The sequence below is a fragment of the Rhinopithecus roxellana genome, chromosome 7 (assembly GCF_007565055.1).
Source record: "Rhinopithecus roxellana isolate Shanxi Qingling chromosome 7, ASM756505v1, whole genome shotgun sequence".
In the NCBI taxonomy this organism is placed as follows: domain Eukaryota; kingdom Metazoa; phylum Chordata; class Mammalia; order Primates; family Cercopithecidae; genus Rhinopithecus; species Rhinopithecus roxellana.
In genome coordinates, this window is record NC_044555.1 from 83,118,832 (window position 1) to 83,146,001 (window position 27,170).

The 27,170-nt window shown below is 38.2% G+C and overlaps 1 non-coding gene across 1 annotated transcript; it reads left to right on the forward strand.

The window, feature by feature from the left end:
* The first annotated feature begins 23,770 nt into the window (after nt 1-23,770).
* LOC115898915 lies at nt 23,771-23,874 on the forward strand. Its single transcript, XR_004058565.1, has one exon. It is a non-coding gene; the product is annotated as a small nucleolar RNA U13 (small nucleolar RNA).
* The last annotated feature ends 3,296 nt before the right edge of the window (nt 23,875-27,170 follow it).

Consider the following 27,170-nt stretch of genomic DNA (forward strand, 5'->3'; position numbering starts at 1 on the left):
TTCTGTAGGGAATACTAAAACGTAAAAATAAAATAAAAAAAGAAAGAAAGAGAAAAATCAAGCCATAAAGAGAAGGAAGACATTTTCATCTCCTATACTCAATAAAGGGCATTTATCTAGAACATATGAAGCACTCCTATAAATTAAGAAAGAAATAGAAACCCAGTAGAAAAATAAGCAAGAATTGAACATAAACCATACAAAAGAAGATATCCAAATGATCAATAAACATAATAAGACGTACTCAACCTCATTACTAATCAGAAAAGGGCAAATTAAATTCTCCACTATGCACCAAATAGATTGGCAAAAATTAAAACATCTCACATTACCAAGTATAACCTAGGATGTGCAGCAACTGCAACTCTCATACACTGGTGATTAGAATGTCAATTGGCACCATCAATTTGGGAAACAATTTGACATTTGCTGTCAAAGTTGAAGTATAGTATACCCCCACAATACATGCTGTATAATTACATTTACAAAGCTTTTGAAAACAGAAAAAAAAAAAAAACAGTCGATAGTTTATGGTTGCATACTTACGTGGCAAAAAAAATAAAAAATAAAACACTGCAAGAAAGTTATTATCATAAAGTCAGGAAAATGGTTACCTCTAAGGAGGAGGGTGGGGTCTGTGATGAGCCAGGAGTACAGAGGGGTCTAGTGAAGGGGTTAGCAATATTCTATTTCTTGACCTGGATAGTAGTTATAAGAATGTTTGTTCTACAATGCTGCATGTTTGTGTTTCATGTACTTTTATGTATGTGTGATATATTTCATTATAAGAAAGTAAAAAAAGTCTTCAAAGTCTACCCTGACAAACATTGGTTATGAGATTTTAATATACCTTACAAAAACAGTTGCATGATCAAATACATTTTGGAAGTGCTGGAGTAAATGAAGGCCAACAGGCCTTTAATATGTCAAGGTATACTGTGAAATTCCCAGAGGAGTAAAGAGTGTACTGTGACTTATGAGACCACAGAACCCATTTTCTAAGGGACTTCTTACAGAGTACACACTTAGGAAAAGTAGGTGGAAAACAACATCATAGAACAAGTCCCTGTTTCATGAGCCGTTTGAGCTTGTCCAACCAAAGGCTTCAAGAACCTTATGTAAAACAAAATGCCACGTAGCAAGTAGCAAACAAATGAAGTTTTAGGTGGTGCTGAATTGGAGGCCCTTACTATTCTTAAAATCCTTATCATTTCAAGTGTCTACTCAGTTGATTCCAAACACTGAGTGGTGAGAGGTCAGTCCATTCCCATACCCCTGCATAATAAATCTGGCCCATAGCCTAACTTATCTCTCTAGCTATGTTTGTTCTAGTTTTCATAGTGACTACGTTGATAACTGTTTTTCTGTGGATGGATGGGCCACCCCACATTTGCTCACTTCCTGATATTTTATGTCGATTTCAATCACAGCTGTTTATATGTAAAATCATTCTGAAGGAATCAATCATTTGCTCTGATGCTCTAGATACAATTCTGTTCTCACTGGGACATGATATCAGTTAGCTTTCACTGTGTAACAAACCACCCCAAATCTAGTAGCTTAAAACAACAATAACAATAATCCTGTGGTCTGACAATTTGGGCTGGGCTCAGATGGATGAGTCTTCTGCTGGTCTCAGCTGGGTGACACTCATGTGCCTGCAGGCAGCTGCTGGGTCAGCAAGGATATTGGCTGGGTGTTAGCTGAGGCAGCCATTTGAGTTCCAGCCATGAATCTCTCTCATCAGCCACCAGGCAGCCCTGGATGGGCTTGTTTACGTGGCAGCTTTCACAAAAGTCCCAAGAATAACAAGAGAGGGATGACTTTAATGTGGCAAGTGCTTTTCAAATCTTTGTTTGCATCACATTTGTTGTTGTCCTATTGTCCACACAAATCATATGGCCAAACAATATAGAGTCAGTACAGAAGGAGACTACCTAAGGGCAAGGGTACAGAAGACTTGAACAAATTGGGGGCTATTACTGCAACAATCTCCCAAAGGAACTTCTGGTATCATAACCATTAATTGTCAAAAGTATCTCTCAAACTGAGCTGACTTATGGTAGCCTCTGATACCAGTTAAGTTCACCACTAAGTTGCATTTTGAAAAACAAATGTGTTCATCATTCTTTCGAAGGAATGATCTGAATAGGAAACGCTGATTTAAATGGAGGTGTGTTAGGGCTCTCTTGAGGGACAGGACTAGTAGGATATATGTATATATGAAGGGATATATGAAGGGGAGTTTATTAAGGAGTATTGACTCACAGGATCACAAGGTGAGGTCCGACAATATGCTGTCTGCAAGCTGAGGAGTAAGGAAGCCAGTCCGAGTCCCAAAACCTCAAAAGTAGGGAAGCAAACAGTGCAGCCTTCAGTCTGTGGCTGAAGGCCCAAGAGCCCCTGGCAAACCACTGGTGTAAGTCCAAGTATCCAAAAGCTGAAAAACTTGGAGTCCGATGTTTGGCGGCCGGAAGCATCCAGCACAGGAGAAAGACGAAAGCTGGGAGACTTTGCCAGTCTAATCCTTCCACGTTCTTCTGCCTCCTTTATCCTAGCCATGCTGGCAGCTGATTGTATGGTGCCCACCCAGATTGAAGGTGAGTCTGCCTCTCCCAGTCCACTGACTCAAATGTTAATCTCCTTTGGCAATACCCTCACAGATACACCCAGAAATAACACTTTGCATCCTCCAATCCAATCAAGTTGACCTCAACATTAACCATCACAAGAGGTTTATTTCATTTACAAAGACATGAAGAAATGTAAACAATTTCCCCTAAGGAAAGTGTGCAAGGTGATTATTCAAGGAAAATTTTATTTCTAACCTGAAAAACAGAGGAATTCCAGCAGATATAGCTTTTCATTACATTACATTTGTTATAGAAATACAAAAGCTATGACCTTTCCCTTGGTTTGTTCTTTTTATTTAACAAAATCTGTTTGTTGTGTGTGATTGTTTTTTTAACATGACTGTCCTGTTTATGGTTTAACCATTGCAGGCTTCAAATTATTAATCCATGACTGGATATAGTAACTCTGTCTGTTGGAAGAGAAGAAACTTTTCATGTTGGGTAATTATGACTGTAGGAAGGCAATAATGAAAAGGCAGACCAGGCCCAGGCCTGCTTTCTGTTGTCTTCAGGCATTGACAGTCTATGGCTGTGGCCATGCTGAGTTGGAATGGGACTCACATCTCCAAGTCACAACAGTATCTGGAGGCAATTTCTCTCAGGAAATGGCAAGGATCATCAGGTGACTCCAGATGGGATCATCAATCTTGATTCCTTTTGACCACCTAACGCCGCTATCTTGTATCATGACCACAATTAAAGACTGTCACCAAGAATTTTATGTTCCCAGTCCTGTCTTCCACAGTAAAGATCTCCTATATTTTTGCTTTGAATGACATTGAACTTTATAGGTAATTTAGAACTTGGTGGAGTCATAGTTTTTAAACTTTTTATTGATGAGATGATAATGATGATGATGATGAAGATGATAGAGAGTAGCAGCTCTTGCCAAATTCTTGACAAGAGTCATATCATTTAATCTTATAACCACCTTCTTGTCTCTATTTGACACACAAAAAAATCAAAGGAACCAAGAGATTGACTTGCCCAAGGACCCATGACTTATAAATGGTGGCTCTGAGATTTGAACTTAAATATAATCTGACTCTAAAGTTCTACTCTTAACTATTCAGCCACATCACCCCCCGTTAAGAACTTTCTGAATATGTCTGAACATCATCATCATCATCTAGACTTTTGTTGGGCATTTGCTGTGTGTAGTGTGTACAGAACTGTGCTGGATGAGTGGTATAAAAATGCCTCTTACACAGTGGAATGTGGGATAAACAACCTTATAAATAGCTCTCTGTAGTTAGCTGTCTTGATGAATGGGGAAAATATAAATTATAAGAACTTGTCAATTGGCAAACCTGCTTTTAGTTAGAGGCTTAACACCCTCTACCCCCTTCAATAAATTCCCGTATAAGAGTTGATAACAAGCAGTGAAATTGAACCATTTGAGTTCTAGCACATCTTCTCTATCACATCCACTCCAACATTTTATTGTTCAGTGAAAGCATATAAAGTTAGGAAACTCAAGAAAGACCAGGGAGCATCCTGGATATCTCACAGCTGTAACTTTCAGAAACCAAATCATTGAGAAATTACCTTTCAGATTAGGTATGGCTTTGTCTCTTGAGTAGTGCTAGTTAAAAGCACAGATTCAGAAAATAGATTGCTTTGGATCAACCACAGATCTGTCATTTCACCAGTTGCATGAGCTTGGACAAATTACCTAACTCTCTGGGCCTCAAATTTTTGAACCAGAGAAATGAAGTGATAACAGTGCACTCTGCAATTGAATTAGCATGGGGATTGAGATAATATATGTAAAACATGTAGTGCCTGGCACAAAGTAAGTACTATTTAAGTTTTAGCTATTACTATAACTATGGTGCTAAACAGCTGAAATCAGGTAGAGGCTTTCTTTTTTCTACTTAAAACAATTTTAATAGAAAAAGATATTCTTTTTTTCTGATTTTAAAAGTAATGCATCTTCTTTGTAAAAGTTCAGAAAATGGAGAGTTACTAAAAATTGCTTTTAAACTTCTAAGTATCCAAATTCTATTATCCTCGTGTCTTAGTTTGTTCAAGTGATAACAAAATACTTTAGACTGAGTAATTATAAACAAAAGAAATTTGTTGCTCACAGTTCTGGACACTGGAAGTCCAAGACCAAGGTGCCAGAAGATTCAGTGTCTGGTGAGGATCTATTTCTCATAGAGGACACCTTCTGTGTCCTCAGATGATGGAAGGGCAAAAGGGCGCTGTCAAGCTTTATTTGTAAGGGCACTAATTCCACTCATGAGGGCTCTGCTCTCATGACCTAATCACTTCCCAAAAGCCTCACTTCTTAATACCATCACATTGGGGATTAGATGTCAACACAAATTTTGAAGGGACAAAAACATTCAGACCATAGGACCTGAGAAAATATATCAAATCATTCAGAACTCCGTGACTTGAAGCAAAAATCAGTGATTACCTGATGGCTCTTTGCATTGGCAATTTGGGCTGGACTCAATGTATCTCTGCAGTCTTCTAGAGGCTTGGCTGGGGCTGGATGGTTGAGGACTGCTTCACTCACAGCTGACAGTTGGCCGGGGCACCTCAGTTTTCCTCTAGTCATGTTGTGATCTTGGGGTTGCAAGTGCAGCAGCAGAGGCAAAGCTCCAAAACAGAAACCCTTTTCGGGCCTCCACTAGTACATCTGCAAATGTTCCTTTGGCCAAGCAAGTTACGTGGCTAAGCACAGGATCAAAAGGTCAAGACATAGACTTCACCTTTGAATGGGAGGAGTGCCAAAGTCACATTCCAAAGGTACAGGCATACAGAGGTAGAAATAATTAGTGGCCATTTTTTGCAATTCACCACAGCCAAATACTGTTAAAAACTATATATATGTGTGTGCGTATATATATATATATACGCACACACACACACACAGCACATGTAAACACATGAAAAACACACAACCAAATGAAATCATATGAAACATGATGTTTTATAACTTGTTTTTTCCCAATAATTACACACTGGGGACATTTTAATGTTCTCACTTTATGGTGTGCATAATTTCCCAATGTATAGTTTTATCAAACCAAAGTCTCTTGTGTGACTTTTAGGTTGTTTCCAATTTTATGATAAACTTCTATGTACATACATTTTTATACATTTTTCTCATTAGTTCTTTGGTATACATATTTGAACTTCTGATATACAGTCAGAATACTCCACGGAAAGATTATATTCAGAGATGATATTTTAAATACTTAACCACAGAATGGATACTAACCTTAGCATTGAGCAAAGTCCTGGAGGTAATCTTTCAGTTGCTGAACTCTGGAGAGGTCCAGGTCCCGTGGGAGAGACCTAGGCCGCTGGGGTAGTGGGTAGTAGTGGGATAAGTTATTTACCTTTATAACCATACTGAATATCAGTCACAGAGCAATGTGTGGAAATCTCTTTTTCCCATCACCCTCTCCAACCTGAGATTTTGTCTACCTTTTTCATCTTTGCTAATCTGATTCATGATCATGATGAACATAATACCATATTTTATTTTGTATTTTCCTACTGAGAACATTTTTTAAGTTCATCACCATTTGTATTAAGTTGGTATTGTTGCTTTTAATGAATTGTTTATGTCTTCTGCCTATTTTTCTTTGAGATGTTAATTTTTTAATTAAAAAGCTAGTATTTATTGATGCCTTACTATGTGCCTAAGCCCTTACAAGACATACCTATTTTAATATTCACTATGACCCTAGAAAGTTATTATTATTCCTGTTTTAGAGATGAGAAAACAAAGGCAGAGGTTCAGTATTGTGTCCACCTATTTGTAAGTGTTGGGGTCAGGATTCCAACTGAGACAGTGAGAGTCCCTAACTCAGGTTCCTTGTCCTTCTGCTCTTTTCTGTTGCCTCTGCAGTATTTACTGGTAAATACTGGTAAATTTTTTACATAAGTGTATGTAAAAAAAAATTATGAGATGTCTCAAACTGTGTCATACATGTTGCACATTTTCCCTAGTTTGTCATTCTACTTTTAACTTTCCTTACGGTATTGCTTACTGTACAGGAGTTTAAACATTTTATGGGTACACTTTAAACTACAATAAGAAGTTCACAAAACTACTTAATGTGGTCAAATATTTCAAGCTTTTTTCTTAGTGGATTCTGCCTTAAACATCATTCTCAGATGTTCCTCATGTGGAGAGTACAAAAATATTCACCTATATTTTCTTCTAAGATAGTGAACTTCAGAATTATCTGAATTAACAAAGTACTTAGCTTCTTACGCCCTACCTCAGACCTACTGAACCAGGATCTCTGCAATAAGGACTAGATGTGTATGTTTTTAAAAGGATGCCAGAACGTCTAGTCCAAAAGGACTGGTAAATACACACATTTACCTCTTCTTATTCCCCAAAGCACATGAAATTGGCTGAAGAAATAATAAATTAAGAATATATCTACAAAATCAATTCCAGATGGGTTAAAAACTTAGCTGTAAAATCCCAAACTTAACTTTTAGAAGCACACAAAGGAGAATAGTTGTGTTAGTAAAGGGTTCTCTAGAGAAACAGAACCAATAAGAGGTACGTATGCGTGTGTGTGTATATATACATATATGTGTGTGTGTATACATTTACACACACACATATATGTATATATAATATATATATGAGAGAGACAGAGAGAGGGATTTATTTTAAGGAATTGGCTCACATAGTTGTGGGGGCTGGCAAGTCTGAAATCATCAGAGCAGGCCAGCAGGCTGGAAATTCTGGCAGGAGTTGATGTTGCAGCCTTAAGTCCAAAGGCAGTCTGGAGGCAGAATTCCTTCCTCATTGGAGGACCTCAGCCTTTTTTTCTCTTAAGGCCTTCAACTGTTTGGACAAGGCTTGCCCCCATTATGGAGAGTAATCTGCTTTATAAAAGTCTACTGATGTAAATGCTAATCATATTTAAAAAATCACCTTCATGGTAATATCTACACTGGTGTTTGGCCAAACAACTGGACGCTATAGTCTAGCCAAGTTGGCACATAAAAATTAACATTCACAATATCTTTTTGACCCTGTGGTAGGGAACAATTTGTTAAATGAGACATACACATACACGTACACTGAAGGATTTGATAAATGATTTGAACAGGAAAAAGAAAGTGTTGCGTTTTCTTTCTTTCTTTCTTTCTTTTTTCCAAGATGGAGTCTTGCTCTGTCGCCCAGAGCTAGAGTGCAATGGTGTGATTTTGGCTCACTACAGCTTCCACCTCCCGGGTTCAAGCAATTTTCCTGCCTCAGCCTCCCAAGTAGCTGGGATTACAGGCATGTGCCACCATGCCTGGCTAATTTTTGTATTTTCAGTAGAGACAGGGTTTCACCATGTTGGCCAGGCTGGTCTCAAACTCCTGACTTCATGATCCGCCCTCCTCGGCCTCTCGAAGTGCTGGGATTACAGGTGTGAGCCACCGCACCCAGCCAAGTGTTGCCTTTTCTGACCTTATATAGTTCTTCTCCCTCATTTGAGATGTCCCAAGTAGACCAGGGTCCACATTAGATAATATACTTCATGGGATCATCACGACTTGCTTCCTTGCCAAAGAGCTATTTTTTTCTTTCATTTGTGTAATGCCTGATAAATACCAAGAAATATAGTACAAGAACATAAAACAGACAAGTGTGTTTTAATTTAGGTATCCACAAACCTAGATATTAGCTGTGGTACCACAATATCCCAAGCCAAAATAACCGGACAATGATGGATTTATTGTTGCCTTAATTGAAAACAAGCCTGATTTATTTTTTAAAATGCAACCTCAAAACACAACTCACCAAACATTATATGGAATGCTTTTTATGCCAAACTAAAAAACAAAATTCTACTCAGTACAGTGGACTTGAAAATTATCTTGCTATTAATAGATCTCCCGAATGGCTGTGATCTGTTGGATTTAATACATTCAGGTTTTGGCAGCTGCTGAGGACTGAAAACAAGCCGTTTCATACGTTATTACTTAACAAAGAAACTAGGTCACAAAATAGCCCTTTGGTGAATTTTTTAAAAAGATTTTGAATAGCCCAATTCCATCTTTGAAAACTCCTTGTCACCAAGTACGCTTGGCAAAGCAGCAACGTGATTAGCATCTTCCTTATCTGAAACTGTGTTAAATTGAGAGCAACCTGGGTGTGCTGTTACTTTCATCACTTCATCTGGCACAGATGCCTCAAACATGGTGCACCCACAACAAATATTTGCTCAATAGAAAAGCATCCCTCTCTTTCCTTTTTTATTTTGAGGGCCTGGCACTGACCCATTGATTCAAATGTTTGAATTGGTCACCTTTAGGAACACATTTTCATGGGACAGGTAAAAACTTTTTCAAGAGTTTAAGGTAGCACTGATCTGCTCTGCTAGGCTCAAAATGTTTTTAAATGTTTTTTAAATGTTTAATTGCAAGACATTTCCACCCACTGGTCACTTTAAAAGCAAACTTTTTTTTAAAAAAGAGATTGTTTAAAAAACTAATGGATTTTAAGGTTTGGTTTTTTATTTCAAAACAATACTTGTTTTGAGTTGGATTCGCCAGTAGTGGCCTCTGACATGAAGATTAAAAAAATCCAGTAAGGGAATGGGAGCAGAACAGGGAGAGTGCCCAGAAGGTGAGATATCCAGCAATGTCCGGAAGAGGTGGACAGCCCTACTCTGGGGGCAGTGTAAGTCCTCATCAGGGAACAAGACAGCTAGACTATTTATAGACCCTCTCCCCACCACCACCATGATAATTAATGGATCAGGACTCCCTGCATTATGGACTTCCAGGCACTTCTGCAACCCGAGGACTGTCCTCCAACATAGAGATGCAGATGTCAGCTGTGTGTGGAACAGAGGGGGACAGGTGAGGATGAAGATGGTAAAGGGCTCCGAGGGGACATATGCAGACATCGGATAACATCTGCCTCACTACTCAAGGGATCATTTGTGAAGGTCTCCTCTACAAATGAAGAGGAAGCCCAGGATGAGGGGAAGGAGGTACTACATAGGTAATGTAAGATTTGAGGCAGGCAACCATATTTTCTTTGATGTCCCTCCCTCTAAGTTGAGTCAATAGAAAAGAGGTTACAGAGGAGTTTGACTTGAAGACGGGTGACTTCAAGTATGTGATACTTCCCTCATGAAGGCAACTCTACCAATAGATCCCAAAGACTGGGGAGGTGGTGGACAGTGAGAAGGTCTGGAAATCAAGAGCAGAAAATCAATCCTGAAAGGGATGCTTGGGTCAAAGACCGAAAAATTAGCTCAAGCCAGGGCTTCACTGAGAAGAAGGGGATGGGAGGAAAAAACTGCAACTGGAATAACCATTATTATAATACAGTTATAAAGCAAAAAAAAAAAAAAAAAAGCTATATTGTACAACATATACAACAACAAAATATACAAATGATTTAAATAATTGCAGTACATATTGAATGTACTATCCACATTTTAAGTACTCAATAGGCATGTGTAGCTAGTGGCTACTGTATCGGACAGCAAAGCTCTAGGACATTCCATCACCACAAAAAGTTCTGTTAGTGTTCATGTAGAGCTTATTGAACAGATTAAGAGTTGAGATGTAATGGGCTCACTCTTATCCCAAACTCTTGTTACCTCCCTCTTCATATTAATCTTATAATAAGTCAAATTTGGCCACTGGGATTTCCCTGAAAAATTTGGAGAAGCAAATGGAAGATGAATAGTACAGAAACATTTTAAAAACTTTCTGTCAGGAGCTACTTTTCTTAAATGACATTTGACTTCTTAGGTCTAACCTGAGTTTTTAGAAGTGAAATGTTAACACAGAATTAGTAGAAATTGAGCTTCAGATGAACTATTAGAACAATCAGAGTCATCTTCACTTTCTTTTTAGATTCCTGTTTTCCCTTATTGATTTGTTTGTGTACTTGTTACTCTTTATAAGGGAAAGGAGCAAAATGTGATCTTAAGAAGGAGGAGACAAGAAACCATACAGAAGTAGAAGTGCCAGGATCCAACTTTGTCACTCTCTCCTTCACTACGATCTCCACATGGCTGGAGGACAGGACTTAGCTGCTGGGAGAAATTCTCTCCAGACCAAGTGACCCAGTAGAATTTGGGCATGGTATTTGCAACATCTTCAGATCTGCTGCTGCTTTCATTGACATCCAGGAACATTTGTAAATTGTGGATTGCCTCCTGGACCACAAGTAAAAGTCCAGGGTTGAGGAGATCCTGTGTTATCATTGATCATCTTTTTTCAAAAGTTGAATTATAGCTTGTCTTAATTTGGGGATCCACAGAAGACCCTGACACAAGGATTCAAGTGCAGGTAGTTTATTCATGGGTGATCCCAGGAAAGACTGGTAGAGGGGGTGGTGGGGAAGAGAGAAGAAAAGGAAGGAAGCCAATAAAGGATACACTATCAAGCAAATTTCCAAGTGGAAACTCTGGGATCCAGTGCCTCAGAGTTATCCCACTGAAAGGCAAGAAAGCTGGGGCATTTATCCATCATCTCCCAATGGCCACTGATTGAGGGATGCTGGAGAGTAGGGTACACGAGCACTTTGGGCCTATTGTATGCAAGAGAAGAGAAAGCTCTCAGACAAAGAAATGCAGGTTTGGTCAATCAGGCCGACATGCAGGGAAATGGCAATTGATGTGAGATACAGCTGCAGCCTCTACAATCTGCAACATGATTTATTTTTACTTTTAAGCAGGCAATATAGACCTAAGCCTCTTAGAGTACAGCCCATCCATGTCCCAGTAGGCCTGACCCACTGGCACAGAGAAGATAATGAATCACTGCCAAATGCAAAAACAAAAGAACCTTTAATGAACAATGCAGCCTTTGGTCAAAACATCTCAAATAGTTGAGAGTGAGGATGAAGGCTTTGGTATTAAAGGCCTCTGAATTGAAAGAGTGGGGAAAAAGTGTTCTGGCTTTCACACCAAAGAAGACATCGAAAAATTTAACCACTTGCCAGAGGATACATGGACTGCTTGTGGATTCTGGAATTTTTGAAAGAGAATTATCAAAACTTTCTGCTGAGTCTGATGAAGCCAAGCTAGGGAATCTGTGGGCCAGGAATAAATATATATAATATATGTATTTATTTATATTATATAGATGCATATATATATATATATATATATATATATATATATGCTGCATCTGTGCCATTGTTTATCTGTTTGCAAAACATGCCATGTGTTGACAGCCAGACATATGTTCAGCTATATGGAAGATCAGTCAGAGAGAAAGAAGAGCTGAAGCAGCAAAAAAAGGGAGGGAAAAGGAAAGATATGAAAGAGAGGAAAACAAACTCTTGTGACTTTGGCTAGATGGTGAATTCCTTGAGCATAAGGGGTATATTTGGGTCATCCTTAATCCTCATTGCCTACAGTTGTGCTGGGTACATGGGAGATGTTTAGTGTACCCTGAGGATGAAAAGAGGTAGCACGTGTAGGGTGCTTAGACCCATGTCTCCTACATACATAATGCATGACAAGTGTAAATTGAATTAATGAAGGAGAAACTGTTTAGAGCTAAAAAGGTTCTTGAAATTTCTTTATATCAGTCTCTTTCTTTTGCACATAAAACTGAATTTTGGAGGTGTAATGTGGCAGGTTGGGGCTGATTCTGATCCCATTCTGTATCATTTTCATCATTACACGGAAGGAATATAAGAAGAAAAAATTGAGTAAAACCTTAAAATGCAGCCAGTCAGGGATCATTTTGTAGTGCAGTCCCTGAGCTGCCTGTGGTATCTGCAGGAAGATTTTGCCTGTCTTTGACCGTTTGCTGTTCCATACACATTTTTAAATCTGCTTATCAAGTTTTACAGAACAAACAAGTAGAAACATTATTACTTTTTTTGAAATTACATTGAATTTGTGGACTTGAAGAGAACCAATACTTTCATATGTTGACTCTTCTGATTCATTTTGATAAACAATCCCTTCATTTATTTAAGTCTTCTTTAATTTTTGTCAACAAAATTTTATAAATTTTTTAGTGGAGATCTTGGACATATTTTGTTGGATCTTTGGTATTTTTTTGATGCTATTTTAAATGGTGTGTTTTAAATTTTTCATTTTCTGTTTGTTGTTGGTATATAGAAGTGCAATTGATTTTTAAATATACTATATATCCAGCAACTTTGCTAAACTATCTTATTTCTAATTAATTACCTGTAGGGTATTTTGGATTTTCTTATGCATACAATCACATCATCTGCAAGTCATGATGGTTTTCTTTCTTTCTCATTTTTAATTGTTTTCCTTTTCATGACTTTTGCACTGGCCAGAGCTCTCAGAACAATGTTGAATAGAAAATATCCTAATAAGCACACATGTCTTACTTCTAATATCAGAGAGAATATTCTCAAGGTGATGGGTACATGAGTATTAATTTAGCAATTTCTGCAATTTGTGTATGTTTGAGAAATTGATTAATAAAAAGTTATTTCTAAGGGAAAGCTTTCAACACTTCACCGTTAAGGATAATGTTTGCTGTAGGTTTTTGGTAGATACTCTTTATCAGATTAAGGATGTTTCCTTCTGTATCTAATTCGCTAAAATCTTAAATCATGAATAGAAGCTGTACAAATAAAGTTTGTATCGGCATCAATTGAAATGAGCATATGATTTCCACCCTTTGGTTGGTTATTGTAGCATTGCATTGTTTTATTTGCTAATGCTCAACCAGCCTTGCATTCCTAGGATAATGCCAACTTTGTTATATAGTGCTGTATTTTGTTAATATTTCATTAAGGATTTTTACACCTACCCCATTCTGTCCTTGTGGTGTTTTGCAGCCTAGCTTATACTAGGATTAGATAATAAGTTGGGGTTTACTCCTTTTTCTATTATCTGGAGAAGTCTGTTTAAGATTAAGAACTAAGGCCAGGTGCGGTGGCTCACACCTGTTATCCCAGCACTTTGGGAGGCTGAGGTGGGTGGATCATGAGGTCAAGAGATCCGAGACCATCCTGGCCAACATGGTGAAACCCCGTCTCTACTAAAAATACAAAAATTAGCTGGGCATGGTGGCTTGCGGCTGTAGTCCCAGATACTTGGGAGGCTGAGGCAGGAGAATTGCTTGAACCCAGGAGGCAGAGGTTGCAGTGAGCCGAGATTGTGCCACTGCACTCCAGCCTGGCAACAGAGCAAGACTCCATAAAAACAATAGATTAAGAGCTACTTCTTTCTTAATTGTTTGGTTGAACTAATCAATAAAGCCATGTAGATCTGGGATTTTCTTTATTGGAAGGTTTTTATTTATGCATTAAATTCATTTTGTGTTCTTCTTAACCAAGCTTTTCTATTCCTTATCATGTCAATTTTGATAAGTTGTCTTTATATGGGGATTGTCTATTTTATCTAAATTTTCTTTTGAGGAATGTAAAATATTTACAACGTCAACTTATCGTTTTAGTGTTTATAAGAGTTTTCCAGTCCTAACTTTGAAAATTTGTGCTGTTTCTTATTTTTCAAGGTTAGACTAACCAGAAGTGTATTGGTTTTATTAGCCTTTTAAATAAAATCAAGTTTTAGCTTTGTTAATCCTCTGTAATATATATTTGTTTTCTATTCTAATATTTTTCTTTTTTGTTATTTCTGTCTACTTTCATTGGATTTATCTTGCTATTCTTTTTCTAACATATTAAAATGAATATTTAGCTCATTAGTATGAAGGTTGTTTTATGCATTTTAAGGCTGTAAAATACCCTCTAGGTACTACATTTGTTGCATCCCTCATGTTTTGATATATAGTATTTTTTTCATATAGTTCAAAATAATTTCTACCACAGAGTAAAAAGTTATTTGAGAACAGGGTGTTCACATCATCTCCAACTATCACACTACAGATTACTTATTAATTACAAAGTGAGAGAAGTACCTTGTGGCTCCTTGATATTTCACCTAACCTAGTGATCAAACTTGGCATCATCAAAAATGGGATAAACACATTCTATGTCTCCTGATGTGAGTCAGTGGGAAGCATCCAGCATTAACTAGGTAGTTTTCTCACCAAAAATGTTGAAGCTAAACCTGATAATGAGGAAACAATCAGACATGGGGTATTCCATAAGAAAATCAAACTGGACTCTTCAAAAATGTCGATGTCATGAGAAACCATAAAATAAAACAAAGAAAAGATGATTATTCTAGACGAAAGGAGCTATAGAGCCGTAACAACTGGAAATAATGCATGATCTTTAACTGGTCCTGAATACAAAAACAAACAAACACAGCTATAAAGAATATAATTGGAAGAATTGAAGAAATTTCAAAATATTCTGCAGTAAATAGTATTATAGCAATTCTAATTTTCTTGGGGTGGTAAGGATATTGTGGTTGTATAGGGGAGCATCTTTATTTTTATAGAATATATAGTAAAGTAACATGGTGTCTGCAATTTTTTTAAACAGGCCATACACACACATATAGAAAGAAAGAAAAATAGCACAGCAAAATGCTAACAACTCATGATTCTAAGACAAGTGTATGCAAGTGTTTTTGTACTACTTCAAATTCTCTATGATTTTGAAATTTTTCAAAATAAGAAGTTGGGAAAATATTTTGTAAATTTTAGTGTAATTTCTTTTTTTGAACCCATGGGTTACTTAGAAGGGAATCTCAATCTTTACAGATTTCTGATCATTTTTTGTTATTGATTTTTAAAATATTTTCCTTTCAACCTGAGAACGTATTTTTCAAGATTTTAATTTTTTGAAATTGGTTGAAACTTGTTTTGTGGTCCAGTATATAGTCCATTTTTGTAAATGTTCAATGGGTATTAGGAAATAAAAGTGTATTCTGCAAGTGTTGGATGGAGTATTCTACAGATGCCCATTAGATCAAATTTGTTAGCTCTTTTGTTCAGTTCTGTATTTTTACTGATTCTTGTCGGGTAACTATCAGTTATTGGGAGAGGGATGTTATAATTTCTCACTATGATTGTGGAAATTACCTCTTTCTCCTTGTAGTGTTGTTAATTTGCTGTATATATTTTGAAGTCATGCTATTTGCATATCAACTTAGTTATTATATCATCCTGGTAAATTTTATCTTTATTATTACAAAGAATGTTGGCTTTAAAGTCCATTTAGTCTGATATGAATGAAGCTACACCAGAATTCTTTTTGTTTGTATTTGGATGGTATACATCTTACCGTCATTTTACTTTCAATTGTTCCATTTTCTTTTGTTTCTGATGGATTTCTTATAAACAGCATTTAGTTGGCTTTTTTGTTTTTAACCTATTTATTTCAACCTATCTATATCTACGTATATTTAAAGAAAATTTCTAAATCCACAAGATATTACTGTTTTATACAAAGTTCATTTACATGTAGCCACATATTTATCACTTTCATAGTTCTTCATTTCTTTTTCTGCCTTTCTAACATTTGATCTTGGGTCATTTTCTTTTTTCCTTCTGCCTGAAGAGCTTTATTTAATGCTTTTAAGCATTTTTTAGCATTGATTTGCTCGTAGATAACTCCCAATTTTTGCCTGAAATAATATTTATTTTGCATGTTTTATTGAAGAATATTCTCATCAGATATGGAATTCTAAGTTGTCAGTCATTTATTTTCAGTACATTGGATATATTAATCATCTGTTTTCTGCTTTCTACTCTTACTGTTGAGAAGTCAGCTGTCAGCTTTTTCTCTGATTTCCTTTAAAAGTTTGTCTTTACCTTTAGTTTTCTACAATTTAACTATGATCTGTCTAGGCTGGATTTTAAACATAAAATCGTCTGTTTTTCTGTCTTCTCTCCTTTAGGAATTCCAATAAACATAATGCGGACCTTCTCATTCTGTCCTTTGTAATCTCACTCTTCTATCATTTCCTCCCTTTGGTCTCTCCCTGACTTAATCTGGATAATTTCTTGTGACCCTTCTTCCCATCCACTGATTCTCTCTTCAACTGCTGATAAAGCTGTCAATTGAGTTGTTAATTTTGATCATTTTATTTTTCAGCCCTAAAATTTGTATTTTCTCTTTGAAGTTGGCTTTGTCATGTTTTATATTGTCTCTTTCTTGCTGAAATGTTCATGCTTGGCTTTTATGTTCTTCAATATAATAAGTGGTAATTTTACAGTTTGTATCTATCAATTCTATATATGTCACTCATCTGTTACTTTTTTCTATTATCCACTGTTTTCAATTATCCTTAGCCATGCTATCTTGTTTCCTCATGTCCCTGGTTATATTTTATTGTGTGCTGGATATTGTATACAAAAAATTATTTGTATCAATTATTTGTTACCTAGGATGATGCTACTTTATTCTGGAAAAGATTTGCTTTTACTTTTGCTGGATCCTGGGGGTGAGAGCAGTCTAGTATCACCTTTATTCAAAGTCAAAGGTTGGGATTTTTAGAGCCCCCGGATGATGGTGAAACCAAGCAGCAAATCCTGTAAAGGCTCATTTACTTCCTTTTCATTCTTCCTTAAAGGGTGCAGCCTTCAAGATCTCAGTGAAAAAAGGGGTTCTTTACCTGGGTTCCCACATTTTGTGGGCCTAGATTTTAACTTTTATCCCCGAGTCCCATGAAGTTGTTGAAAGTGCATCTCAGTGGTCCCTTCCAAATCAGAAAAAGCCCCTAGGTCAGAAGTTGCTCTGAGTGCTTTTCTTAACTTTTAAGGTTTCTGTTCTTTTCTGGATCTTAGTCTGATTGTTTCTCACCATCTCATAGCTCCTAGATGATTTTTAGGATGTTTCATATATTTTGTGCAGGTGAGTAATGTAATTGTCTCTCTGCTCCAAACCCATCTGTTATGGACTGAGTTGTGTCCAAGCCCCCACCACCCTCTACCCACACACCCACATACACAAATTCCCATGTTGAAGCCTGAGCCCCCAATGTGATTGTATTTGGAGACAGGGCCTGTAAAGAGGGAATTAAGGTTAAATGAGGTGATAAGAGTGGTATCCAACAGGACTAATAAGAAGAGTCACCAGGGATGTGCATACACAGAGGAAAGGCCATGAGAGGAAACAAAAGGAAATCAGCTGCAAGCCAGAGAGAAAGGTCTCAGAAGAAACCAAGGTGACTGACACCTTGATCTTGGACTTCCAGCCTCCAGGATTGTGAGAAATAAATTTCTGTTGCTTAACCCACCCAGTCTGTGGTATTTTGTTATAGCAAGACTGATACAACACTCTTCTGTACTCCATCCTGTGATGTTGGGGTAGGGACTGTGCAAACCCATTTTTCTTTTCAAGCTGGCCACCTAGGGGGCACTAGAGGAGACTGGAAGGCAGGAGATGGAGGAAAGGACATTCTCCTTCCTGTTTGCTTCGTGTTCCTGTGAGCATCACACCAGAAGCATGGCTCCTTGACAGTGGCAGTTAAATGTAGTTTGCAGTTTTCTAACACTCCAGATCACCTTCACTGCCATCCTTCCCCACCACCACTCCCCCATGAGACACCAGCACCACTGGTTGATGTCACTTCCTGAGAGGTCTGGGTCTCAGCCCAACGGGACCCTCCTCCAAGCTTCTAAGTTTTTATAATTCCTATGTCTCTTTCCTTTGCTTCCCAACACCAGGAGTTGTAGCGGCCTGCAGCAGATGTTACTTTTGTCATAACTTAGTGTTCTCGTTTTGCATTTTCCATTACCTGATTAATAAGTTCATTCCTAGTTGACAATTCTTTATGTTAAATTATCTTCATTAAGATGGGTGATTTCTGTCCCTTCATTAGATTTTCATTGATTCATATTTCATTAGTTTTTTATGTGTCTTCTGTGAGAGTGTTGGTTAAAATTGCTGTTCTCCCATTAGCAAAATTAGAAACCCCTGCCAAATGTTATTATTATGTTATTCAAACAATGGTTGCATTCATTGCATCATCACTAAGGCCAAACCATGTAGTCTTTGCTTTTGCCCCAAGATAGATGATGGGGAAGTCCTATTTTTAATGTGTCATTATCCTCTTTCATAGGGGGATCTTTCAGCTCTGTTAGGAGAGATATACACCTCTGGTCTCATATGGGGCTGTTCCCCTTTCAGACTGGGCACAATGAAAGGTGGTCTGGCCTGCAATTTAAAGGTTTGTGAAGGGCAGCTGATATGGTCACTCAACCCAAGACATCACCAGCACACATCATTACTGCATTTTGACTCAGGCTGAAGATGGCTTACTAACCACCTTGGCTTTTTAGACTTACAATGATGTGTCTGAACAGGATCTTGCCTATCATCTGGTCCAATGCCCTCCATTCCTAAGTGAAGGAACTCAATCCAGAGGTCCTATGGCCTAATTAATACAAATCAGGAGTAGGACCCAGAATTGCTGACGCTATTCCAGTTCTCCTTTCCTTCTTGGCTTTAGTTTCTTATGTGCCCATATGCCCATCCACCTCCGGTGTATCTTATGCTTTGTCTTCTGCTGTCCACCCTTCTAGTCCCCTTGTCTCCCTCAACCTAATGCATAATGTGCTTCAGCTAAGTATCACCGTTCATTCTTCTCTGAGTACAACACTGATGGTCTTTCTTCTGGACCTTGGTTCCCATTGTTTCCTCTGCCTAAGATTCCCTTCCCCCTAATCAAACTGTTAAAATCCCCACCCTTCTTCAGGGTCAGTGTAAATGCAATCTCTGTCATGCATCTTTCCCTGGAATACAAAGCTGGAAATAATTTCTCCATCCTCTGTGTTGCTATGACACTCTGTATTTCTGTTGGAACATCCATTAGTTGTACCTTTTTTATAGTTGTTTATTCTCATTTTTTCTCTATAAAATTATAATCCACCTGCATGCAGAGATTCTTTCATCTTTGACCCTCCTCAGTGCCTATCACAGAAAGTTCCATAGAGTAATAATAGTAATTGGTATTAAGCCCCATGTTTAAAGTTTTAAGTGGATTCTCCCAATAACCCTATGAAGTCAATGACTATGAAGTCAATGCCATTATTAGTTTCATTTTACATATGAAGAACCTGAGACACAGAGAGATTGAAAAACGTGCCTAAGATAACACAACTGGGGACTCAGTCTCAGGGCTGCTGATGCCAAAGTTCAAGCTCTTTTTTTTTTTTTTTTTTTTTTTTTTTTGAGACGGAGTCTCGCTCTGTCGCCCAGGCTGGAGTGCAGTGGCCGGATCTCAGCTCACTGCAAGCTCCGCCTCCCGGGTTCACGCCATTCTCCTGCCTCAGCCTCCCGAGTAGCTGGGACTACAGGCGCCCGCCAGGTCGCCCGGCTAGTTTTTTGTATTTTTAGTAGAGACGGGGTTTCACCATGTTAGCCAGGATGGTCTCGATCTGCTGACCTCGTGATCCGCCCGTCTCGGCCTCCCAAAGTGCTGGGATTACAGGCTTGAGCCACCGCGCCCGGCCAAGCTCTTATCTACAATGCTACACTTCCTTCTAACGACTATGTGGGGACCTGAATCTCTTTTATTGTTATTAAAAACTGAAAAGATAATTTGTACTTGGAAAGTATTAAATACTTGAATCTATAAAGTTAGTTGTTCTCCAAGTGAGGAAGAAAAAATGAAAACACTAAATAAACGTTAATATCCCTCAAATTTTTCTCAGTAAAAAGTGAAATGTACTTCATCAAATTATTTAAAATTTCTGATCTTCTCTCTCTATTTCGAGAGTAAAGTGTAAGTCCTCTCCCAGAAAATAATGATTTTATAAAGTGTAATGTGGTTTATGAAACCTTTAAAATGCATGGAAGGAAAGAGAACAGTGTGAGTCATTATTATTAGTTGGCTTAAATGTTATGAGAACTCTTGTGGGTGAATAAGGGCTGGCATCACTTCAGGAGTCTGCCATTCTTGGATGGGTGTGGGATTACTGTGCTTTATTTTTATCACCTCAAATGGGACATAACTAACTACAGCAGTGTCAGTTCTGTAGGATACTAAAGATTAGTATAGGGCTCATTTTCTTCACTGAACCCCCAAAGCACTAGATAGTTGAGGGGATTTTAAATGCAAGGATACATAACCAACCATTCCTCAGAACAAGACCTTCCAAAACATTTGGCCCTGAAAAGAAACCCAAGGAGTTAGGTCACGGTTGGCCGGAGTTACTATTATGTTTTACTTGGAGGAACTACAACAAGGAAGTGATGGGTTAGCAGCAAGGTGGGACACAGTTTTGTGTTTACCTGAGAGGCTGTGTGGTGAAGTGATCAAGCCTAAGGAAGCTTTGACAGCAGACAGACAGAACCCAGACCGCCCATCTGGGCCTGCCATTTAATAGCTCAGTGATATTGGCTAAGTTACCTAGACTCTAAGCTGCACTTTCATCCTGAGTCAAATAGGGATAATGACACTCATCTTAAAAGGTTGTTATGATGACTTAATAGCACAGTGTGGCTTCCCAGACCTGAGTCATTCCTATATTACCATATCAGTCAGGGTAATTTTGAGAAAAGTTTAGGAAAGGGATCTGTTACAAAAGTGTGGGCAGGGCTCAAGGGAACCAACTGAGGGACAGTGCAGGACCCAAGGTTAGCAATTGTGGGGAGCTGTTATCACACCAGGCCTGAAGGGGACAAGAGGAGAAAACACACACAGAACTGGGGAGCTGTTTAGAGAAAGCTGCAGGACCATGGCCATCAATGAAGGGCCCAGTCAGCCTGCAACAGTCCAGCTGGAGAGGAAGGAGGGAACTGAGCATGTACCTCAGCCTCACTCTCCTCCTACCTGCCATCTCCTGCTGGGGCTTCCCATTGGCTGAGCTCAGCAAAATGCCAGAAGCAAGGGAGTTGATGATATGGTCCATGCCAGTCAGCCTCTTGGTAGAGGACAGAGAGAAGGAGGCAGACAGAGGTGGGTGCAGAGGGGCAAATGGACCTATCACTACACTGCCTTGCTTACTATTTGCCCGTTTCCCTTTTAAAATAAAATTTCCTTTTATTAACTGAAATAAACTTGCTTTCTAAAAGAGACTTCTTAAAGCTCATCCTAAGCAATGATATCCATGAAATCACAGGTTGGATGTGCTAGTTTTTTCCCTTATAATATACAGTAAAATCAATATTAAAATGGAAAGTGTGCACATATGTACTACGTTTTGGGAAGTTTGGTCTCAGTTCAGAGCTTGGAACATAGTAAATACTCAAGACAGTGGTCATTTCTGTTGCTGGAAGTTGCAGATGAACATGTAGTGGAACACATTGTGCATATTCAAGCTAACTTATAAAACATATGTTACTATTACTAACATGATGTTTTCCCAATACATTTTCTAACTATATATTGCTAATTTATAGAAAAAAATGATATAAGTGAGTTTTGTGTATTTTTTAAATAACTGGTCCATCTTAATAAATTTGATTATTTGGTACATTGATTTTCCATTAGATTCTTTTGGTTTCTCCAGGCAAACAAGCACATCATCTGGGAATGCTGATAAGTTTTTCCTCTTATTGCTGTTTAATGATATCTTATCATAGTAGCTAGAACCTATAGGGCAATGTTGAACAACAATAGAACAACAGTGGTGGTACCTGGAATTCTTTGTTTCTTCCTTACTTCAGTGGAAATGCTTCTAGCTTTTTGTTGTTTGATGTTTTTAGTAACATTAAACATGATGTTGGCTATTGGTTTATGAAAGATATTTTTTATCTTTTTAAGGAAGTGTCTTTATATTTCTGGTTGATGAAGAATTATTATCAGAACGGGCATTGTGTTTTACCAAATACTTTTTTTTTCTTTCCAATTATTTTTTATTTCAATAGCTGTTGGGGTACAAGAGGTTTTTGGTTACATGGATGAATTATACAGTGGTGAATTCTGAGATTTTAGTGAACCCATCACCCGAGTAGTGTACATTGTACCCAATATGTAGCATTTTTTTATCCCTCACTTCCCCCTTCTGAGTCTCCAAGGCCCATTACATCATTCTGTATGCCTTTGTATACTCATGGCTTAGCTCCCACTTTTAAGTGAGAACACACAATTTTTAGTTTTCCTTTCCTGAGTTACTTCACTTAGAATAATGGCCTCCAGCTCCATCCAAGTTGCTGCAAAAGACATTATTTCATTCATTTTTAGGGCTGAGTAGTATTCCATGGAATACTACTTTATCCACTCATTGGTCGATGGGCACTTGAGTTGGTTCCACATCTTTGCAATTGTGAATCGTGCTGCTATAAATGTGTGTGTGCAGGTATCTTTTTCGTTTGATCACTTCGTTTTCTTTGGATAGACACTCAGTAGTAGGATAGCTGGATCAAATGGTAGATCTACTTTTAGTTCTTTAAGCAATCTCCATATTGTTTTCCATAGAGGTTGTACTAATTTACATTCCCACCAACAGTGCGGAAGCATTTTCTTTTCACCACATCCACATCAACATCTATTATTTTTTTGACTTTTTAATAATGGCCATTCTTGTAAGAGTAAGGTGGTATCTCATTGTGATTTTAATTTGCATTTCCCTGATGATTAGTGATGTTGAACATTTTTTCATATTTTTTTTGGCTGTTTGTATAACTTCTTTTGAGAAAAGTCTATTCTTTGCCCCCTTTCTGATGGGATTATTTGTTTTTTCTTGATGATTTGCTTGAGTTCCTTATAGATTCTGGATACTAGTCCTTTGTCAGGTGCATAGTTTGCAAATATCAAATGCCTTTTAAATGTCAGCTGAGACCTTACATTTTTGGAATAAACCCTGCTTGATTATGATGTATAATTATTTTATTATATTGTTTTATCATTCTTTCTAGAAGAATCAGATCTTGGTTGAATAAAAGGAGAGTGTGTATGCCTAAAAGTCATGTTCAAGATTTTTAAAAAAATTTTAAAATTATTTTTAAAGGTTTTTGTGAGTGCATAGTAGGTGTATATACTTCTAGGGTACGTGAGATGTTTTGATACAGGCATGCAATGTGAAATTAGCACATCACGGAGAATGGAGTATCCATCCCCTCAAGCATTTATCCTTTGAGTTACAAACAATCCAGTTACACTCTTTGTTATTTAAACATATGCAAAGAAGTTATTACTGACTATAGTCATCCTATTTTCTATCAATAGTAGGTGTTATTCATTCTTTCTATTTTCTTTTGTACCCAGTAACCATCCCCACCTCTTCTCCCAACCCCCCACTACCCTTTCCAGCCTCTGGTAACCTTTCTTCTACTCTCTATGTCGCATGTTCAGGATTTTGAGGAACTAATATATAACATTCAAGTACATAGTTTTATGTGGTTCATAAGCATGATGATTGGGTTTTCATGCTCATGTGTGAGATGTGCCTCCCTCAAACCTTGTTACGACGTTGGTGCATTACCCATCTGATGTGAAAAAAATTACTTACTATTTACTCTGATGAAGAATAAGGATGTAAGAGCCTATTAGTAAAATTTTATGTTGTGTGTAGAATAATGTTTAAAATAATGTTATATGAGAAATAACTGTAGTTGCATGTTCCCAATAAAATAGAAACATCCTTCACTGGTATGCAGGCTACTGAGTCACTCTTTTACCTCCAGCACCTTAGCAGTTTCTCAAAGAATGGAAGGACCGAACGTTAGAAGATTCTGTCTCAGCTGTTCTTGCCCTTTCAGAATAGAATTCCAGGCAGAGATTAACTTGGGCCTTGAAAACTTTCTACTTTCTTTTTCTACTCCAGAATCAGACTTTTATTTTTCTGTACCTACTTAGAGTAGGTAAGTTTATCCTAGTATGAGCAAAGACAACTAAGTAAGTAAGTAACAAACCAAAATGTAGCATAAAGGAGTTGTATGTATGTGTGTGATGCACACATATGCATGGAAGGGATGTACTTTACATTTTTTGTTGTTGTTGTTGTTGTTTAATTTTAGTAGAGACGAAGTCTCATTTTGTTGCCCAGGTTGGTCTTGAACTCCTTCACTTAAGCGATCCTCCCGCCTAGGCCTCCCAAAGTGCTAGGATTACAGACATGAGCCACCACACCTGGCCACCTTTGTAATCTGTATAAATCTGGGCCACCCTAGTGTTCACCTCCGCTTAGTGCATATTCAGAAGATACACTGCTCTAACAATCCAAAATAATTGAAAACCTATTTAAATTGTTTACAGCGGTATCCACAAAATGTAAAGAAGGAATTCCATTCATAGCACTCAACCAAATTCCTCTTCACTCACCTTTCATCATAACTTCATCATCCTAACTATTGCGTTACGATGAAAGCCCCATTTCTTTTCTCTTCCTTGAAGTTATGTACTCTCGACCCTTCCCATTGCAAACCAATCAACCTCTTTTCAGTTCAAGCACTCACCCATTGGCCAGATATGTATGTTAAGGCCCAATAACTATTAGGCAAAGGCAAAATCCTTACTAGGCAGAGTTTTTATTTTGTTTTGTTTTCCTGTAATACATGCAGAAACAAAATTTCTAGGCAACCTTTAAATGTCTGCTTACCCAGGCCTTTAATTTTCCCCCTCCAGTAAATATTTCACCAAGTTCTAATGTGATAGATTCTAAATCCGCCCCCCCTCCATAAATGAAATTATGGAATGGCCAATAAATGACAGGGGGTCAAAAGCAGGGAGACCTGGGTAGTCCAGGACCTAGCAAAGGAATTCTGCAAGTAAGAGAGTGTTGCATTTGTTGGCAAAAACATCGTCACAAAAAGTGCCGTCTCTTCTACTTGGCCTGGTTCCCTCGAAGCTGAAATTTCCCAAAAAGTATTACTAAAGTCTCAAGAAAGAGCTACAGGAAGAGCAAGGTGCATTAAGCTGTCTCTCTGCTTCTTAGAGCTGGAGGGTTTCCAAGGGTTGAGATACATCTAGATGGAGGAGGTGGCCCTGACTGCCTTGGGCAGTTTCTGTCCCTGCCCTTTGCCCCCTGCCCATGCCCCTCAGTCTCTAAAGCCCAGACACCCCCTCCAGCAGAGTGATGAGCCTATTTTTAAAGACCAGACATACTCTGAATGAATAATGACTTCTCTTTTTCTCTACCCTGTGCCAATCAGTGACTCATCAACCATTTTCTAAATGACTATGTTTTCATTCCCTGGTTTCCTTCACAGTGCGATATTAGAGAAGATTAAATGCAGCCCCTAGCTGCCTCCCTCTGCTTTTCTGCGTCTTGTTTTAGAGATGTTAATGCCCCCAAAAATAGAAGCATTTCGTTGAATACCGATCATTTAGTGACAAGTGAAAACACACACACACAGTCATGTTAGGGAAAGGTTTGTATGACTTCCAGGAGGAGGATGGGTAAAAAGAAAAGAAAGTGGCATCTTGGACTATGATGGCAAATGTAGTATCTCATCTGGACCTCATTCCCTGCCCTCACTGGACTCCTAGATTTCCAGGCTTGGCCCCTTTATTAAGGAGCTACCTACACTTTGTATAGTCACTTTCTACTCCTTGCTATTCTCTTACTGCCAAATCGTTGTTTTCTTTTCTAGGGTTTTCTCTTCCTACTCCTGCTCCCAGACATCACTGTTTCCAAAATGAGGTTTGCCTTTTGTCCCAGGGGAAAAGAGAGGGTTTGGATGGTGAACATAAACTCATCACCATTTCTGGGCTAGTTATACTTCACTTATCCTGCTGCTGATGGGCCTGTGGTCTTATCTTCTTGACCAAAAAGAAGAAAGAAAAAAAGAAAGAAAAGAAAAAGAAGCCCAATAACCCAATCCCAGTCTTTAGATGTCCCTCCTCTACTGTGCCAGGGATCTTCTATTTGTTCTTCTCCACCTTGCTCTGTGGCCTATGAGCTTCATTTACATGCATTACATCAACAGAATTCTCTAATCCACAGGCTTCCAGATGAGTTTGAACTGGGGAGAGTATCAGAAGTAGATATGGTGGGTTGGGGGTGGGAGGACAGTGAGATTGAGGTATTTATTCTGCTCAGTTCCGTCTTTGGGCTGATTCTGTCCCATGCCCTAAGGTCACTGCTTCTTTCAAGAAAACCTGCCTACGTTACTCTCTCCTTCTGGTAAGCACCCCTCCTTTGGGCCTAGGGGTGGTAACAGCTCTGCTGCTAAGTCCTGAGTCCCTGCATTGTGCCCACTTGCTGCCATTGTGTAATTAGTCCCTCAGTAAAAGAACACTAACATAGCACATGTATACATGCGTAACAAACCTGCACATTGTGCACATGTACCCTAGAACTTAAAGTATAATAAAAAAATTAAATAAGTAAATAAGTACAATAAAAAAGCGGAGTTCATTATTCGTTTACAGCTTTTCCAAGAAAGCCTTACTGAAATATAATTGCTATTCAATAAAGTGCACATATATAAGAAATTAATTGTACACTTATATGTGTACACTCATGAAATCATAATCACAATCAGAATAAAGAATATATCCTTCAAAAAAAAAAAAAAAAGAATGCTCTTCAAATCATTCATTGGTTTCCCTGTTAAGATCCCAACTGGTCCTATCTTCATCTGTTCTCCGTCCCCATCCTGCCCTGTCATCCTACTTTGCTCTGATTTTTCTCTCACTTCCTGCAGCATCTTCTGGCCTCCTTAGGCCTCTAGCATGAAGCACAGCGAGCCTTCTGAGGCATCTGCTGACCCTTAGAGAAACAACATCAAAGGAGCACAGTGGCAGGGATTAGCCTTTCTGGAGCAAGAAGTACAGCCTCTCAGAA